At 38.4% G+C, this 20,858-nt stretch overlaps 1 protein-coding gene across 1 annotated transcript in view; it reads right to left on the reverse strand.

Moving 5' to 3' along the window:
- Window positions 1-20,858, reverse strand: part of NELL1 (neural EGFL like 1) — a gene marked incomplete at both ends in the record, with an annotated part of 833,612 nt that overhangs the window by 219,560 nt on the left and 593,194 nt on the right. The window lies entirely within an intron of this gene.

Genomic DNA, 20,858 nt, shown 5'->3' on the forward strand with positions numbered 1-20,858 from the left:
CTTTTGTAAAAAGGTAATTAAAACCTGCCTATCAATACAGGCTAACAGGGGACTTCCCTGGTGGTCCAGTGGTTAAGACTCCACGCTTCCAGGGCAGGGGTTACGGGATCCATCCCTGGTCAGGGAACTAAGATACCACATGCTGTGCAGTGCGACCAAAAAAAAAGAAAAAAAATACGGGCTAACAAAATAGACTTCTTAAAGAAATATATTTCCCATGGATTTGTGCTGCCTCTGTGCTCCAATATAATTTTATAACATTTGGTTTACAAAAATTGACTAAGGAGATATTTAGTATATTGCTCTGCAATGCAACATTTAATTTTATAGCATGGATAATGCATTTCTTTTTACAAATGTATCAGTTTCTTGATAGCATCAATAAGCTGCTTCAGTCATTAAACACTATGTGAGAAACAAGTACAGCTACAGATTTCCTTACTGAAACACACAGATTAGTTTTCAGCTCATAAAGCCACTACACGGGTTACTTGCTTGGTGTCTGCAGTCCATGCACTGAAGTTGGAAAGGAAAGCTCAGCCAACTTGAATGACAGACTGTACACACATTAAACCTTTGGATGGATTCTCAGCACCCACCACATACAGATGAAAATGGCTAAGATGCACTCAGTGCTCTGCAGGATCTAGCCCTGTGACCTCATCAGCATCCTCCTCTCCCACTCCAAAATTCAAAGTCCTTCCTGCCTCTGAACGTGCACACAGGCTGTAACATCATTGCCTGCTTGGCCGCCACCCCTCCAAACCACCATCCTGTGTTAAACTCCTATAATATGACATCAACCCTACTGGATTTAAAAAAAAAAAAAAAAAAAAAGGAACATCAGCTAATTCCTATACCTTCTTCCTGGTTCAACCGACGATTACTTCCCCAGAAACCAGGGGCCTTTGTTGACCCAGAAACTAGGTCAATGTACAGTCACACTCTTGTGATAGCCTGTATTATTTTTACAGCATGTATCACAACTGTCGTTAACTAATTCTTTGAATTGATCTATGTCTTCCCACAAGATTATAAAGACCCAAGAGGACAGGCACCACGTTTGTTTTTGCTTTGCTTTGGATCCATTGCTTACGCTAATGCCTGACACATAGTAGCCACTCGGTGACTATTTGCTGAGTTAAGTTTCTGTTATTCTTGACACAACACTAAACGTCAAGGTGTTATTGTCATTATCAGCCTGTTTGGACACAAATTCACAGTGAGAGTGAACACTAATATTATTACAATAAGTGTAAAAGAAAGTGCACATACTTAAGGCCAGATAGATCTGGTTTCAAGTATGAGCTCTGCTACTTACTAGTTTTATATAACTTAACTTGAACAAGTAAATAGTTCCTCTCAACCTCACTTCTTTCATGGATTAAATGAGATTTAATACAGTTTTCTCACACAGTTTTTGTGAAGTTTAAAAAATGAATATAATGCACTTATCACAGCATCTTACGCATTACAAACACTAAGTAGAAATGCCTTTATTAAGATGAAGAAATTGTAGCTCCTATCCTTATCTGTCTAATATAAAGCTGCATCATTAAGATCATAAACATTGGAATAATGACTGGAATGAAGAGGAATTGGTTCTTTATCATGAAGGATTAAAAATAACTTACATTCTAAAAGTTCCCATTTTACTCATCCAATTAGGAAAGGTTAAAGAGGAACTCTCCTTGACAAAATATTTGTTTTTAAATCAGTTCTTATCTTGTCACTGAGGAAGAGTGCGAGTAATGAAGAGCAGGAAGGTGAAACAGTTTAAAAATCATTGTATGAAATGAAAAAAAGTGTTACATTCAGAAAACATATATTTAAACTATTCTTTAGGCTTTAAGGGACAGTATAGGGTGAGGAAGAGAGCTTTGGTGTTAGAGCTGTAATCAAAGAGAAGTTATACCAATTGCTTGCTGTGTGACCTTGAGAATGTTACCTTACATTTCTGAATTAATAAAATAAGGGTAATTATGATAAATTACACTTGCTCCAAAGAGCAGATGTAAAACGGAAATAAAAGTGTACATATGTTAACGTGTTTAACATAGTGTATGGCGCATAGTAAATTTTCTGAAAAGTGGGGGCTCCTTGGGCTTGTCTGAAGGTTAACTCTACCTAGGAACTTTGCTTTCTTCAAGGCATTTTAGAGCCTCATTGCTCCACAATACTCTTCCTTTTGATGAAATTCCTATAATGTGGTATCAACCCCATGGGATGATCAAAAGAACCATGTTTGACATACAGCACCTAAGCAGTTCAAAGAGGAAATTAAACCATTCACTGTGTGTATAATTAGAAATAATGTCAGTGGCTTATGATCTTATCAAAAGGTAATGTCATAAGAAAATGGTTTCCCACCGCTAAATAAAACTTGAAAGTAAAGTTGAAGAAGTGGTAGTATGTTGGGGAGGATGGAGAGAAAAGGAAAACAATTTTATAGAAATGAAATAAAAAATAATCTCTTGATGCTCTCTTCTTCCTAGAAGACAATAATCTTGGAAATGGAATCACATGCTCTATGGTAAGAGAATAAGACACTTATCGATCATTCCTTACAGAGATATTTGATGCTGCTCCATCACATTTCCACTCCTATACACACTTTAGGCATATTTCTTCAAAATCTGACAAAGAAATGCAGGGTCTTACAGGTCACATTTCCCCTGGATGACCTCCTAGAAGCCCTCACAGAGGGAACGTTTAGGGAGGCTGAATTTGCCCTCATTCTCAGCAGCTTTCTTCCTTGATGTCTTAGCTCAGCACCTCAATTTTCAAGTCAGGTTGGCTTCCTTTTACACAGTGTTGATGCTACATCCACCAATATTGTTATCTTTGATAACTCCGTACCATGATACATTATAGCCTCCTTTACATGCAGATTCTCCTTTAAGCTTTACAACAACCTCAGGAGGTATTTACTGTTTTATCCCCATTTTATAGATGAAGACACTGAGACTCTGAGCAGTTGAATAACTTTCTCTAAGTCCCTCAGTGGTAAGTGACAAGGCCAAGGTTCCAACCTAGAGCTGTCTGATTCTACACAGCCCATGGTCTTTCCTACATGTGTTTAGTAATGCTAAGCACTTGGTTTCACACAAGTTTTTTGTTTAGTTTGGTTGCTACCCGTGACCAATAGCTCTGAATCCTTCTGAGTTGAAATAAGAATAGAGAACCATACTCACTTAATAACTTTAAGAAATTAATTCTGAATGCTAGTTTTACTTGCTTCTGTCACTGACCAATTAAAAATTGATCTTGGGGCCTCCCTGGTGGCGCAGTGGTTGAGAGTCCGCCTGCCGATGCAGGGGATACGGGTTCGTGCCCCGGTCTGGGAGGATCCCATATGCCGCGGAGCGGCTGGGCCCGTGAGCTATGGCCGCTGGGCCTGCGCATCCGGAGCCTGTGCTCCGCAACGGGAGAGGCCACAAGAGTGAGAGGCCCGCATACCGCAGAAAGAAAAAAAAAAAAAAAAAAAAAGAAAAAAAAAATTGATCTTGGGTTCAACCTGACCATTTGAGCTGCAGGCTGCTGAACTGTGGCTCAATCTGCTAGCTTAAAGCAGTGGTTCAGATGAAGCTCTCTTCTGAAAAAACATAAAAAGCTTTTGGCTTTTAGCTTAGAATTTAAGCTAGGGAAATACATCACCACATTTTATTTTTTATTTTTATTTTATTTATTTTTAATTTTTTTATTAGTTTCTGCTTTATAACAAAGTGAATCAGTCATACATATACATCTGTTCCCACATCCCTTCCCTCCTGCGTCTCCCTCCCTCCCACTCTCCCCATCCCACCCCTCCAGGCGGTCACAAAGCACCGAGCTGATCTCCCTGTGCTCTGCGGCTGCTTCCCACTATCTATCTACCTTACGTTTGGTACTGTATATATGTCCATGCCTCTCTTTCGCTTTGTCACAGCTTACCCTTCCCCCTCCCCATATCCTCAAGTCCATTCTCAAGTAGGTCTGTGTCTTTATTCCTGTTTTACCCCTAGGTTCTTCATGACATTTTTTAAAATTCCATATATATGTGTTAGCATACGGTATTTGTCTTTCTCTTTCTGACTTACTTCACTCTGTATGACAGACTCTAGGTCTATCCACATCACTACATTTTATCATGGTATAGATCACAGAATGAATGCTTCTGTCCTGGGCTGGCTTTTGAGGGATGTGGTTAGATTTCTGCTCCATTGCTGTAGATAGATGTTCAGAACAGACTGCCTAGATAGGAATCATGTCTGCCTGAGTCCAGAACAATTACATATTCACCATGAGCCACTGTTCTTTTCGTGTGTGTGTGTGTGTGTGTGTGTGTATCTGTAAATATGTATGTGTGCTTGGGAATGGGTACAGAATAATTTTGTAAAAGGAAAAAGGAACTGTCCTTTTAATTATTTTTTTCCTGTTATCTGAATTTTCTTTTATCTCATTAAAAAACACACACACACATGCAGGTATGTATTAGGGGCTAGCTGCAAATGGACTAAATGGAGTATTTCCATCCATAACAGATCAGGTATAAATCTATTAAAGCTTCATGGATACTAACATCTTTTACATTTTAATTAGCCAAAGAGCTGTCAGTATTCACAGCCATGACACCTTTTGTGAGAAAATTGTATCCCCTGATGTAGAGTCACCAAGGACCATTCAAGCAGAGCAATAATGCAGCAGTAATGCAGTCAGAGTGTTCATTTTTAGAGGAAATATCCAAAGAAACACATAAATAAATTGCATAACTGAAAAGGAAATAATGAGAAAAGACACACTGTCAACATCCTAATTCTTCATAGAACAAACCTATAGTTAAAGAATCTAATTTCCATTCACGGCATAAAATAAGATTAAAAGAACTCAGACCCCTTTTATGCCTGATGACTTTGGCTTCTATTGTCCCTAAATGTTATTACATCTCAGAGTCACAATGGTAAAGTTGAAAGATACCACTGTTAAAAAAACAAAAACAAACAAAAAAAAACTTCCACAGAATCAGATGCGAAAAAAAATATTCCCCTTTCACCTGAAGTATAAACAACCTTGCATTCATAATTTCATACACTTTCCTATAATCTCCTTATCTCTGATTCTGGCATGAATCCAACGGCAGAGTACAACCTATGATAAATGAGAGAATGAGCTTTCTCATTTATTAAATGAAGTCAGTGAGAGTTTCATCTGGCAAAGCATCACTGAAAGGAGAGAATTGAGGATGTTAATTTCAAGGAGAAGATTGCTTTCAGAACATCCAACTCAAAAGAAGATAAAAGGTTGATATACTGCAATTAGTGCAGAGGTTCCTAGTGCACAAACAGAAGTTTCCTGAACTTCCCGTCATCACCATTATTATACTTTGGAAAGAATCAGAAGGGAGATGTGTGTGAACTCATGAGCAAGTCGAACTAGTTGATGCAGTTTATGCTCAGATTTTCAGCTCTACTTCCTAACGTGATTTATTGGGTGCACCTTTATTCCACCAGATGTATCACTAAATTGATCCACTTGGATGGATGAAATGACCCATCACATCAGGAGATTGACCAGCTGCTCCAATGAGTTGATTAATTGTTTGAGATATATTGACAATTTGGCTTGACCCAAAGACTTGGCCTTTGCAGATGCAGAATTCTGAGTGTCGTATCCAAATGAAAAACACTAGGCTCCAATAGATAAAAGGTGCAAGGACATGGGCAGGCATTTCAGAGAGAAGGAAACAACTGGCTAATCAACATAATTTCAGCCTCATTAGTAATTAAAAAAAAATTAACAAGTATCAGTTTTCACTAGCCAAATTAGCAGACAGAATTGATGCAAAATAATTCATATCCTCTGACCCACTAATTCCACTGTGAGTATGGTCTCGTCAGAAAACAATCAATATGGAAAAATGTACACTAAGATATTCACTGCAGAGTTAGTTACGATTACGAGAATTTGGAAACTGAAATGTCCAAAAGTGTATGAAAGATTAAGATGATTATAAATGCTCAAAATAGAAAAACATGCAGCTATTTTCTTAAAATGATGCTTATGAAATGTTTATAAAAATGTAATATATACATAAAATCTATATTGCCTTAGACTATGCAGTGGCTACAGTTTGATAGCCTCTGTTCACCACATGGCTTTGTAGCATGACACTTTTGCTCTGCTATTTATCATATTCTCTTCATATCTCTTGGAAACATCCTTTTGATAAACACATTACTGCATTTTACTTGCTAGAATGGCAATAATGACTAATTTGAATGCATTTGTGCTTGTCACCCAACAGGCATCAAATGATTCTCTAGGTACCCCTAGAATCTATGTGCTTCTCAAGTCTTTTGCAGTGTAACAATCCTTTAAATAGCAGATTTTTACTGCTAAATTCCGAATTCAATAACCATAAATAAGGAATAACACATCTTCACCTGCACATTTTTCACACTGAGCTCAGAGTAAAACATCATTTCTTATTTCCTTGATGCCTCCTGTCATTCCCAAGGAAAGACTGAACATACATTCAGAGAAGAAAGTTAAATGTTACTTCAAAATACAATTAAGCTTAAGGTTTTTCTCTTAGAACAAATGATTGCAGCCTGGAAATTTTGGTGGCTTAGTAAATCTTGGTGATCAAAGTGGCTTTCTATTACCTAACAAATAAAATTTGGACTCTCTTGTGTGGCACTGAAGACCTCTCCACTGTGCCTCTTATGCATGGGTCCATCTTCTTCCCATATTGCTTCCTCACATAAATGAAATGTCTTAAAAGACCAAGATATCCAATGTTTTATTGTCCTTTCTTACACCATATTCTTCGTCCCGGAATGCCTCTTCCTATCTTCCACCACCACATTCCTTAACAGGAATGACTATAAATTTATTGGGGGCCTCCTATGTGCTGGGAACTTTTGGAAGCACTTGGGATACACCTTGAAGCAAAGCAGACAAAGGTCCCAGCCCTCACTGGAGTCTGCATCCCTGAATAGGAGAGACAGATGATAAACAATGGAGAATAATTAAGCAGAGGATACAGAATATAGAATATTAGAAGGTGAAAATGCTAAGTAAAAAACAAAACGAAAAAACACAGTAGGATAAGGGAGATTAGGAGTGCAGAAGATACAATGTAAGCTGTGAAGAAAATGTAGGCTCTAAATTAGCATAAAAATATGGGCTGCAAATGTCTGTGCTTTAGAGAAGAGAGTTAAATTTTATTTTTCAAGCAAAAGAAGTTGATTTATCTGAGATCACATGGCTAGTTAGTTCAGCCCAAAGGACTAGAACTCAAGTCTCCTGAAGGTCATTCCAATGTTCTTCCCCATTACAAGCTCTTGCTACATCTGTGTTACGTATGGGGTAAAAAGAATGGGTTTGGGAATCAAAAGGTCCAAGGTTCAAGGCCTGTCTCTTGGACAAGTTACTTAACTCTTTTCCCTAAGACTTTTCTACCTAGAAAATGAAGATAATTACAGTACCTACATCACAGACATGCAAAAAGGCAAGAGGAAATGATACACAGAAGACATTTTGACAGTGCCTGAAATATTGTAAGCACATGTTAAATGCTATTGTAACTTTTTGTTTGTTTTTAAATCTCATTAGAATACCAAACACCTATACCATAACAATGAACAGCAGATGCCAGCTTAGATATTAACATTAAATGAGCATCTACTGTATGTAAAAGTTTATACTGCTTAGAGATCTGTCATACATGTGATGAGTAAATTAGAAGCTTTCATTCCAGTGGCTTTTTTATGTTGTTTTTTATAGGAAGCTGACTGCTAGAAGGTTACAGAGATCAAACAAAGCTGAAGGTCATGGTAGCAGATGCAGTTTTCCTTCTTAAAATAGTGGACTTGGACATTAGTTCATCTTTGACAAAAACTGACTTTTCACAATGCCCTCTAATTTTCTGGAAGAATAAATGCTTCAATTTCTTCCACAATATAAAAAATCATACCAACCTGGAAAAAGGTATATTTTTATAAGAAGAGCATCTTTCTGAAATTTATCCAGGCCTCCAATAAGAGCAATTTTAAATATATCTTAAGGTGTATTTCTATCCACAAACACACATCTGTATTTTTTAGGTACTCATCTGATAGCATCATACATGTTTTCTTCTAGACTCTAATCACCTTGAGGAAAGAACCAGTTTTTCTTTACTCACAATTCCTAGCACACTGTTCCTAGCTTCACTCATAGTAGGAACAATAACTATCATGGAACAATAAATGTCTGGTCAACACATGGATCAATACCTATCTGGTGCCTTGGCTTATCCTTAGTTGCTGAGAAGAGTCCTGATATATCACAAAAGAGGAAATAGTTTCCATATATTTCTGTATAAAGGCAGAAGCAAGAATAACAATGCCATTGTTATTGGTGGATCCTAATGAACCCACCTCTCATGTAGAATCTCCTTCCAATTCTATTCTATTTTTTTCCAATATAATTTTTTTCTTTTTTTTTACAACTTTATTGGAGTATAATTGCTTCACAATGGTGTATTAGTTTCTGCTTTATAACAAAGTGAATCAGCTATACATATACATCTGTTCCCATATCCCTTCCCTCTTGCATCTCCCTCCCTCCCACCCTCCCTATCCCACCCCTCCAGGTGGTCCCAAAGCACTGAGCTGATCTCCCTGTGCTATGTGGCTGCTTCCCACTAGCTATCTACCTTACGTTTGGTAGTGTATATATGTCCATGCCTCTCTCTCGCTTTGTCTATTCTATTCTATTGTACTCTATTCTATTCCATTCTATTCTACTGTATTTTTTGGCTGCGTCATACCATACGGCATGTGGGATCTTAGTTCCCCGACCAGGGATCGAACCCGTGTCCCCTGCATTGGAAGCATGGAGTCTTAACTACTGGACTGCCAGGGAAGTCCCTCTCTTTTCACTTTAATTTTGGGCTTGGTGGTATGACTTGCTCTGAGGTAATGACCTCAATGAGTATCATAGAAGAAGAGCTTGATAAGCATTTACACACTGGGGCTGGCTTGTCTTTCTGCATTGCTCCCTTTTGGAGTGCATCCAGCATGCAGTAAGAAAGCCTGTCTAGCCTAACGATGGCTGAGATGTCACATGGAGGAGAAGAGAGATGCCTCAGCCAACTAGCATCAACTGCCAGCCACGAGGATGAGATTATCTTGGACGTTCCATGTCCTGGATGAGCCTCCATCTGATTGTAGCCTCACGTATAACCCCAGCTAACAATACACTGAGCAGAAGAACCACTCACTGAGCCCAGCCAACCCCAAGATCACAAGAAAGAATAAACCATTGTTATTTTAAGCCACAGCACTCCAGGTTGTTTGATGTGCAGTAACAGATAACTGAAACGTAAAGGAAAAGATCACATACTTAAGAGTCAGATAAGCGGGGGTCCTAGACCCCCTCTGCCACCTACCAGTTTTGAGACCTCTTGGCTCATTGCAGAACCTATTACAATTTAGTTTCTTCATCTATAGAGTGAATAAAGACACCAACCTCACAGAATTTCTGTGAACATGAAATGAAATAATGCCACACCTAGCAAGCACCCCCAAGATAGTTAGCTGTCATTGTGAGCACTGCTGAGGTAATAGAAATAATGTGGACTTAATTTCTTTTTAAAAAATTTTTCTTTTGGGCTTCCCTGGTGGCGCAGTGGTTGGGAGTACACCTGCCAATGCAGGGGACGCAGGTTCATGCCCTGGTCCAGGAGCGGCTGGGCCCGTGAGCCATGGCTGCTGAGCCTGCGCGTCTGGAGCCTGTGCTCCACAATGGGAGAGGCCACAGCGGTGAGAGGCCCACGTACCGCAAAATAAATAAATAAAATAAAATAAAATTTTCTTTTAACTTTTGTCGGAGTATAGTTGATTTATAATGTTATGTTAGTTTCAGGTATACAGCAAAGTGAACCAGCTATACGTACACATATATCCATTCTTTTTTAGATTCTTTTTCCATATCCATATAGGCCATTACAGAGTATAATATGGACTTAATTTCTTGGTAGTGTTATTGATGCAAATCTCATTTGGTAGTTCAACCTGAGCTATACATTTTATCACTTTTCGTCACTGTCTCCTTAGCCTCTGTCAGATCCAGACCTTAAGAAAAGTGTTAGGAAAGTAAATGGAAAAGACTCTATTTCAGACAAGCCTCTTAACCACTTTTCCCAACAACCTGGCCTCCACTCTCATTCCCCCACCACAATCTCTCATCCACCCAGCAGCCAAAGTGACCTGTCCAAATTCTTAAAACAATTCCCATCACTCCAACTTTAAACCTACCTATGGTCTGGCACTGGTACCTGAATGAATCCCAAAGCCCTTCATCTGAGCCAGAGTCCTAGCTGACCATCACCACATCCCTCTCTCATTGCAGAAGGGAAAGAGGAGGGCCAGGCAATGTCCTCTCCAGCAAAACCAGTCATCTTGCTTCTTCAAATGCCCAGAGCTCTCCCTGACTCGGTGCTTTCCTTTCCCTGTTCCTGCTACTTGCACCAGATGTTCACATCTCTCAGGCATCATTCAGAGATAAGCTCAGATGCCACCTCAGAAAAGCCTTCCCTGATTAGTTCAAGCAACCCACATCCTCAGTCCTTCAACCACCAGTTGCTCTCAGTTACAGTACCCTTGTTTTGTTTGGTTTTCTTTCTTCCTCCCTTAGAACTTGACATAATTTTCATTATTTGTGTTTGCAGGCTCACTGCCTAATTTCCCTTCTGGCAGATGAAAGTCCTGTGATATCAGGGTCATATTACATGACGTGGAAATAATGTGAAGTTTAAATTACAGTGTCCATAAGTAAAGTCTTATTAGAACACAGTCACATTTATTGTCTGTGGCTCCCGTTGCTTTAAGATGACAGCATTGAATACTTGTAACAGAGACCACGTGGCCCACAAAACCTACAATATTTACTATCACACACACACACACACACACACACACACAGCTGACCCTGGCCTAGAGCAGTGTATGACTTATTACAGGTGACCAATCTGTATAAATCCGAGGGACCTTTTAAAAGGAAAAAAATACCCAACAGTGAAATCTTCCAGGACCCAGGCACAGGCAACATCTGACCAGGAATACTTTTCCCCACGAAAAGCCAGTTAAGTACAAGTTTCTGCCTAGGCCCTCAGAAGTCTTCCAGGTTCTTTATTCTTCTCTGAACGCGTTGTGTTTCCCTAAAGAGCAGAATTCCAAGTCTGTGTTCTCATCAAGGGTTCTAACTGATCCACACACAGAGAAAAGCTAAATGAACAACACTGAAGATGTTTGGAAAAAATAAACACAGATTTCTTAATAAACCCGAAAATAGCTTAATAAAGCTGAAAATAGGCTCCTGGAATCCCAAGGCATGTTTATTTCTGTTTAAATGGATGACGTAGCATAGACTGTTATCAGCTCAGCAGGGATCCTGAGAGAAGTACTTTCCTCCTCCTGTGCATTTTAAGCTCTTTTCCAATGAAATTCAGCTGGATTCTATAAAAAGCACCTGTCAATCTGGAGGAAAACAATAACCATGGCCAAGTAATGCTAATACCCTCAGCTGCCCATTTCTGGAGTGCTCTAAACAGACAGGAAATAGGCTCACTGGAGAAGATCAAGAGTTTGACAAGCTTTTTTGTAGAAAGGTGGCTTCTTGGAAAAAGAAGATGAAAATATCGGGTGGAAGAGTGATAAGATTATTATCACTGGAAATGCTGTTGTGGTGGTTTGTTTATTTACCTGAACCAGAGGAGTGTGGTGAATGTTCAAGCCATGGGCATGCCTTTTGCTACCATGACAGAGAAGACGTATGTGCAACTACGACAGATCCCAGGCAGAGCCTAGCCTATGGGCAGCTTCTCAGGGCCAACAGGGGAGTAGATGATGCCACTGCCATTAGGATGAAAGATGATGGAGGAGGGCAACAGATACAATGTCAAACGAAATGCAAGGCCATTTCCAGAAGGAGTGAGAAACCAAAATGGTATCAGAGCAGGGAGTTCACTCTGGAGCTGATCACCAAGGAAGAAAAGACGACATATTTCTAGAGATCTAGTTCACTATCAAGGAGGCATTCGAGAGAGATGAAGGAAACAAGAAGGGTGCTGGAAAGAACAAAATGATGAACCGTGTTCACAGAGATACTGACAGAGAAAAACATGAAAAAAAACAGAAAGCCTTTGAAGAGCAGCGTTGGGCTGAGAAGGAGCTTAAGAAAAATAATAAATCTTCCTAATCACAAGAATTAGAGTCAACTACGATGAGGCGTCTAATCAGGTTCACTAATCAATGTAAAGAGTTCATTCCAAAAAAATCACTTCACAGAAAAATCAGATGCTCCCCTTAAACCTTGAAAATCTTACCTTTTAGATAAACATCATTAGGGCAGGTTTTGTAGGTAAAATGAGTTCAACAGTAATTACATGCAAAATAAGAAAGGATGGGAGTTAAGAGTAAAAGCTGTGAGTATCAGGTAATGGGCAGATAAGTGGCTTGTGATGGTATTAAGAGCTCTCCCAGTCAGGGTCCTCCCCTTCTGTCTCCTACTTCTTCTTTCTTTCTTTCTTTCTTTCTTTCTTTCTTTCTCTCTTTCTCTCTTTCTCTCTTTCTCTCTTTCTCTCTCTCTCTCTCTCTTTCTTTCTTTCTTTCTTTCTTTCTTTTTCTTTCTCTCTTTCTTTCTCTCTCTCTCTCTCTCTCCCCCTCCCTCCCTCCCTCCCTCTCTTCCTCCCTCCCTCCCTCCCTCCCTCCCTCTCTCCCTCTCTCCCCCATAGAGGCACAACTTACTCTGGGAAAATTTCTGATTTCTCCTCTTCTGTGCTCTCATGGCATCTTGCTTATACCTCTATTACAATACTTATCACACTCCATTTTGTACCTCAGAGATACTGCAGGTTCGGTTCCAGACCACCACAATAAAGCAAAAATTGCAATAAAGCGAATCACACAAATGTTCTGGTTTCTCAGTGCATGTAAAATTTATGTTTACACCATACTGTAGTTTATGAAGTATACCATAACATTATGTCTAAAAACACAAGGTACATACCTTGATTAAAAAAAAAATTATTGCTAAAAAATGCTGACCACCATCTGATTCATCAGCAAGTCGTAATCTTTCTGCAATCGTAACATCAAAGATCACTGATCACAGATCACCATAAAAATATACTAATAAAAACGTTTGAAATATTGCAAGAATTTTACCAAAATGATACAGAGACACGAAGTGAACAAATGCTGTTGGAAGAATGGTGTCAACAGACTTGCTTGATGTGGGGTTGCCACTAAACTTCAAGTTGTTAAAAACACAATAAAGTGATGAACAATAAAACAAGGTATGACTGTAATTCCTGGATGATTGTTGATTCCCTCAGCCCCGAGGGATCCTCAAGAGAAAGGACATTGATAGGCAAGCTGCACCCTCAGTGGTTTGCACAGCACCCAGCTCAAAGCAAGTGTTCAATGGAGGACAAACAACACTGAGGAACAAGTGAAGAAGTAAAAGAACAGATGGATGAAGTTACTGTGCAACAAGTACCTTGCTGCTGGCAAGAATAAAATTGGCATCCAAATAACCTAATTCCATCACAACATGAATACCTTGAAAAGGATCAATCCCAGAGACTTTTCTTACCGTGGAGTAAACACGTTATTTATAAACCACGCTTTCCAACATCTTTTTCTGGTATATGGCATATAGTTGATTTGTGACACCATGCTTTTTCACAGAAATTACATCTTTTATCAATCTGAAAAATCAAACCTAGATAAGTACCCTAGGTATGGCTCCAGCCACAGCCTTAAATAGTTAAATATTATTTCATTTGAAATTCCTTTGCATTTTTTCCCACAGTACTACTAATATTCCCAGAAATCTCGACTTCTTCCTTTGCTATTATAGATTTCTGCACAATAACTTCAAAATCTATTTTCTTTCATTTTTCTCATTTCCCATGTTCCATTTAGGAGATAATGTAAATGCCTAAATAGGAAGCAACTCGAAATATAAGGAAAATGATTCCTTTTTTATCAGTGATAAGATCTAAAAAAGAAAACAGGAAGAAAAAGTATTCTGGGCAAAGTTGAAGAACTCTGAGGGACATATTAATTAGATAACTATCTATGCATACTATTTGATTTATGGATTCAGTTATTACACATAGTTGTTTTGAATGCATTATTTAATAGGTGATATTAAATAATAGATTAATTTAGAATTATTACTTTTTCCTTTACCATGACATTGAAATAATTTCATTTAATCTCTTCCCACGAATCTTGACCTCAAGGTCTTCCCCAACCCAGAGTCATTTTTCAAGTTCTCTAAAGTTTTCCAAACCTATCATCATCCCATCGGTCTAAGTTGTTTGAGATAAAGCACTTTTTGAATCTGTATTTGACGCTTTCATTGGAAATCTCAAGCAAAGTCACAAGAATCCAGTTGTATAATATTAGGATTTATTTCCCCATTTGTCTAGTAGGTAAATATATATGATCTCCACAGTGTGACCAAAACCTGAAATTTGTCATTAAGTGATTTTTAAAAGGTACATATATAATGACACTCAATACTTGCAATTATGACAATATGCTCCCAGGAATAATGACTCACTTTTGGTTGAGGGATATTTTTTTTGCCTCCTTTAAAAATTTATTCTACAGATAATTTCTATAAAAGCCCCAAACTGGCATAGCTAATGTCCTTTTTTTTTCCTACTCCAAATACTTTGTCATTCAAAATCAAAGAACTGACAGAATACCTGTTAATATAAGAACATTATAAGGATTTGAATTTAAGGGAATTCTTTTTTTCTGAGGGACAAAAAAGGGGGAAATACCTTGTACTTGAACATACACAATATTTTCTTTCTCCCTTGTGGCAATCTTCCTCCCTTGTGGCAACAACCATTCATTTACATCTATTTGGCACTAGCTCTAGCAAACCAGATGTTTAAGCAGATGAAAGCCCAGACTAATGTCTTTCTCAGTAGACACTGTTTTTACTCAGACTGTGTTGGTTTTTAAGCATTTGCAAAATTGGTAACAAGATATTCCAATTTTTTTTTTTTTTTTGCGGTACGCGGGCCTCTCACTGCTGTGACCCCTCCCGTTGCGGAGCACAGGCTCTGGATGCGCAGGCTCAGCGGCCATGGCTCACGGGCCCAGCCGCTCTGCGGCATGTGGGATCTTCCCAGTCCGGAGCATGAACCCGTGTCCCCTGCATCGGTAGGCGGACTCTCAACCACTGTGCCACCAGGGAAGCCCAGATATTCCAATTTTTAAATTGCTTTGTGAAGTTGAGTCATTTTTGTTTTCCATTTTCAATGTGTCTCTTTTCTCTTTTCCTTGCATTTCTTAGAGCAATCATAAATGCAATATATGTAGCTTCCCATGTCAGCATAAGCAAATTCATTTCGATGTGAAGAAGACTTTACCGCATTGAGTCCCCAGGTTATGCAAGTTGTCAGACAAACTCCAAGAACCAAGTGTCCCCCTTCAAAAAATTTCTAACTCTGTAACAGCTTCCCGCAGATATTTTACATATTCTCAGCTGAGCCCCCAGTAATACTGTCAGTTTCTTGCAACCTCTGTAATGATCCAGAACTGGATAAATTTATTCAAAATTCTCCTCTTTGCAAAATTCAGCATTTCTTTTCCACTTCCTATCATTATTTTATTCTCTTGTTTCAACAACACATCATTTCTTTTCCATGTTTTGTCTTTTTTTATCTGCCATTACTACTAAGAAACAGTTCGACTATTTGATTTACCATATCCAACATGTGATGCTTGATTCCGGCACTATTCTCCTGATTATCTAGATATTCTGCCTTTCTCATCCTGGGCTATCTACACAACCTAAAATGTGGGGAAGCAGTTTAGTAATAGTGGTTAAACACTGGCTCCACTATTTAAAATCTGATTGACCTTGAGCAAGTCAATTACCTTTTCTGTGCTTCGGTTTCTTTGTCAATATAATTGACTCATATGAGGATTAAATGAGTTAATATATGTAAACCATCTAAGACAGTACCTAACACAATATTAAGGGTTCAAAAAATGTTAGCAATAACTTTTCCTATAGATTACATTAGGAGATAGCTGTGGTATAATGAACAGAGATCTATTGCTGAAACCTAATCGACTTTCATATAAGAGTATGAGAAATTCACCATGTACAAACCCTCATGACTATTTAAACACCTGGGTTCTAGAGCCACAGTGCCAGAACTAGAACTCAGGCTTCACCGCCTGTTAATTGTGTGATCTTAGACCAATTTTTTAACATCTACATGCCTCAGTTTTCTCATCTATAAAATTGGGAATACAATAATAATCATCTGAGAATTAAATAAAATTCTCATCTAATATGAGAATTAAATAAAATTCTTCATGCAAAGCATGAAGAATTATGCATGGCACATAAGAAACAAAAAAATTATTAGCTAAAATCATTATTATCTTCAATTCAATTTGGTATGTATTTAATTAGTACCTACTACATACAATGCACTATGTTGAGTAATACGAGATCCAGAACATGGGCTAAAATATCCCTATCCTCAAGGAGCATATAATTTATTAAGGCTCAAGTCAAGTAGATAAAAAATTAATACAAGACAAAATGTGAAATGAACAAGTTCAAAAGTCCAATAAAAGGGTTTTGTGTATTCAGAGAGGATAAGGGGAGTACATCTGGATAGGGGTAATCAGAAACCTTCTCGTAAAGGAAGTACTTTTGGAACCTTGAATAATGGGTAGACTTGTAATAGGCAGAGACTCAACTGGGAAATTCCTTAATGAGAGGAATTACATTACATAGAAGGAAAAGAAAAGGTTGTACTTAGGTAAATGAAGGTATCTATATTGCCTGGAACATTATCTAGGAAAATTGGAACTTTTAAGAGTGGAAAGACAGTGTGAGCTAAAATTATGGAGGGTTTTGAATACATTACAAATTGAGGGAACAGAGTAATGGAAATCTAAACACTGCTTTAAGGAGATTTGTCTGATGCCAATGTTGAAAATGAACTAGAATGAAGGAAAAGAAGGAAGAGGTGAACAACCCGGTTCTCCTTTTGTGTTCCTTAAGTGTGATTTAAGTGCCTTACAGTAAAACAAAATATAAGAAGGTGAAATTAATAGAGCAAAATACATTAAAATCAAGTAATAGAATGACAAGAGAAAATTTCAGAGAGGAAAAAATTGCTGAAGGCTTTTTCCTGTGCCTGCTAGTAGCCAAGGCAATGAGGGAAACTTTCAATTGATTAAATACCTCACATTATCTAGTAGAAGAAAGGCACAAATTCATGGTGAAAAACACAGGTTTTCCTGGTTCTTAGAGGAATCTTCCCTGTTGACATTTTAAACAGATTCATTGTTTTCCCCAAAATTCAGAGATGTCCCCTAACAAGATTTTGAATACCAGAAAGCTGAAGTAAGAATGTTAAAACATCCTTCTAGAAAACCAAATCTATGAAGATGGTGGTGAGGAAAGATATTTACAGAGTGATACCGTTTAGCTGTCCAACTTTGTATTGATATTTATTGATAGCAGAATTTAGCTTTAAACAAAGCAGAATAAACTGACAAACCTAAGATAAAAATTATGTAATAATAATACAGAAATCTTCTCAAGAAACAAAGGCAGGCTGCCAACTACCCGTTTTATGGCCTTGAGGGCTTTAGTGCTCTCTAGAGAGAAGCAATCTTGTAAAGGTTCATAGACTGGAGCCAAACAGGAGAATTTTGCAATAGATTAGTTCTTCCAATCCTCCACTCCTACCTGGGAATTCAGCCCATTCTTTTCTTCCTTCCTTTGACCTTCCTTCCTATTTCCTTCCATTAATATTTAGAATGAGCATACGCTAAGAGCTTGTCCCTGTCCTAGGTGCTGATGCTATGGTGATCAATGACTCAACTGCCCCTGTTGCCAAGGAACACATTGTATAATAAGGTTGATGGGAAGGAAAGCATGTAATGACAACTGGAGAGAAAAACACTAAATAGGATACACAGAGGACTCTGGGGGAACTGGGAGTTCCTCCCTTCAATCTCAGCAGGGAATGGAAAGAGCTAATCAAGGAAGGCTTCCCAAAGGTGGTGACAATTACATCTAGTCCTCTAGATGACAAGGAGATCATCTCCTGAAGGGGAGAAGAAGCAAGACCACATACAAAGGCCTGAACTAGAAAGAATACATGGCTCTTTGACAGTGAGCTCTGCTTGCACTCTCTTGTGCCATTTTGTATTGTTATTGGGATGGGGAGAGGGGGTAGAAATGGTGAACCTGGAGAAGGAAGCAGAGATCAGAATATGGAAGGTCTTTCATGCTGTGCTCAGGTGACTTTCTTTCAAGGCCAAAAGAAAGCTGTTCAATGAGAAGTGTTAGGTAAGGAAGTGAAATGATCCTATTTCCCTTTTAGAAAGTTCAGGCTGAGTGCACTGTAGAAATAGATTTAAGTGGACTAAACTATAGGCAGGACACAAGGTAGAGAAGGAACAGAGATTGGGAAGTCACCAAAGATGAGAAAGGCTAATGAGAAAGGAGGGGTAAGTGAGAAAGAAGAGAGATGGCTGGATTCAAGAAATAAAAAGGAGAGAGATAAGGGGACTTGATGAATAAGCAGATATGATTTGCTACCCTAGTTGAAAGTCAGTTACAAACCCATAATAGAGTAATAGGTAAAGTAACTTATCCAGTAAATTCCAAAGACAGTAATGAATTAATAGCATTTCCCAGTTCTCCTCAGAACTAGCTTTTAGAATGGTATATAATGGATACTAATGAAAATAATAATTTATAAACTACACCAAGCACTAACCATTGGACAGGCACAGTGCTACCAGCTTTATGTGTATCTTCTTGCTCTATTTTCCCAACAACACTATGAGGTAGGTATAGTTATTATCTCATGTTACATATAAGAAAAGTTAGGCAGTGTCACCCATATCATTCATTTTTTGGTTGATTCAATAAACATATTACTTATTTTGTATGTACCAGTCATTATGTTAGGGGATACAGAGGACAAGGAAAAAGAATACATGGTATTTACCCTAGAGATGTTCATAGCTAAGTGGGAATATCAAATACTGATAAATGGAAAATTCCACTGTGGTGTATTAGGTGCCATCACAGCAGTCTGGCCCAAAAACTATGGGAAGATTTTGGAAACAGTCATCTTTAACTAAGAGGGGAAACTTCAGCTCAAATGTATCTATCAGCATAAATTCCCATTGTCAGATAAAAGCCAATAGTTGGGCTACTGTCTGAAGTTGGGCTGGCTCTGCGATGAGTAAATTTCCCTAGCCACGAGAGAAAGGGGTACAGAGTGGGGAGAGTGGGTTAAGGTAGTACGGGTTCATGTAGCATTGGAGGTAGGGGGACTTCAAGCCAAAAATCCATCCCTTCTCCACTCATCAAGCCATGCCTCTGGTTCCAGGTCTATATCTGCCCAGAGGAAAGCACCATACAGGTCAGTGGCAGCCATGGCCAATGACATGTTTAGTGTCCAATAAAAGGAATACCATCATTATTTTATAATTGACTTCTCCCTGCTTGCCTTGTTCTTCAAGAAAGACTTCTAGATAGGGTTGAAGGTAGTCATTTCCTCCTCAAATTAAATCCCCTCAAACTAGCGCTTGGTTTTCCAAACCCTGAGCCCTGACATTATACATAACGAGGATAGTTGAGATTAAGGTAATATAAGACAGAGCCTTTTGGAAACCATAAGGACTTTTTCAGGTCTCAGTCCAATGTCTTTAACTTATGGCCCAAGAACCATGGTAGGATCCAAGGGTTATAGCTGAGACACAGAGGTTTCCAAAATATTATTAAGGATTTACTATTTTTCTCAATCTCCCTTCTATCTGCAAGCTATTCCTGCCGATAAAACTGCTGTAAATTTTTATAGTCATTGCTTTTATTTCCTACTTGAGTAATAAATATTTCCCAGCACTAATAAAATTATCATTTTTGTTTGTGTTTCTCCCACCTATGACCTTAGAATTACTGTAAATAAAATATATTATAATAAAATGACAGTAAACATTCAAACGAGCTTAGTGTTTTTCATTTTCTTATGTACACTCTCTCTTTGAAAGAGAGATTAAAAGAAAGTAAACCATGGAAGATTGTAAAGCAGTGAGCATGGAGTTTACAGTCCATGGTTCTATTTGTATAGCAAAGAGTCATGGGCCCAGTGCCTGTTAACTGGGTATATAATGTCTAGACTCTTGAGCTTAGAGGCTCAAGGAAGGAATTCAAGAACCCCCTTTGCAGGAGTGCTGCGGTACTCAGAGATGCCCAAGTTTGAAAAATTACACCGGTAAAAATTCCTTCCTCACATAAACAAGACCAGGGGAAAAGATAGGATACCTAGGAGGGAGTGGAAGCATTCTGAACTAGCTCAGCTTTATGGTACCTTATTTATTATTAAAATGACGATGTATATTTTGTAGGCAAATTTTATTGCACCAATTAACTCATTAACAACCTCTAGAGAGAAGCCACACTCCTTTGCAGGCTGGTTTGAAGAATTTTAATGACCCAGATAAGAGAAAATCAGTGTGCCAAGTTCTGGAAAAGACCCAGGACTCTACGAACAACTTTGATTTATTCACTGTATCATCTCATAGAAAAGTGTGAATTGTGGATTAAAATAGAGAAGAATTCCTCAGTATAGAGACAACAAAATAGGTATGGCAAATTTAAACCAGCAATGTTCATGGCATTTATGGCATTCAAATTTAATAGAAAAAAAATCAGACTTGATTCCCTCCCCCTACCTCTTCTAAGTTGGAACAGGAGCTAGTTTACTCTAGAGTCCACATTAGCCAAGCTGGCTGGGCTTTCTGACTGGGTAG

Source organism: Mesoplodon bidens (assembly GCF_964165515.1).
Source record: "Mesoplodon bidens genome assembly, chromosome: 7".
Taxonomy (NCBI): Eukaryota; Metazoa; Chordata; class Mammalia; order Artiodactyla; family Ziphiidae; genus Mesoplodon; species Mesoplodon bidens.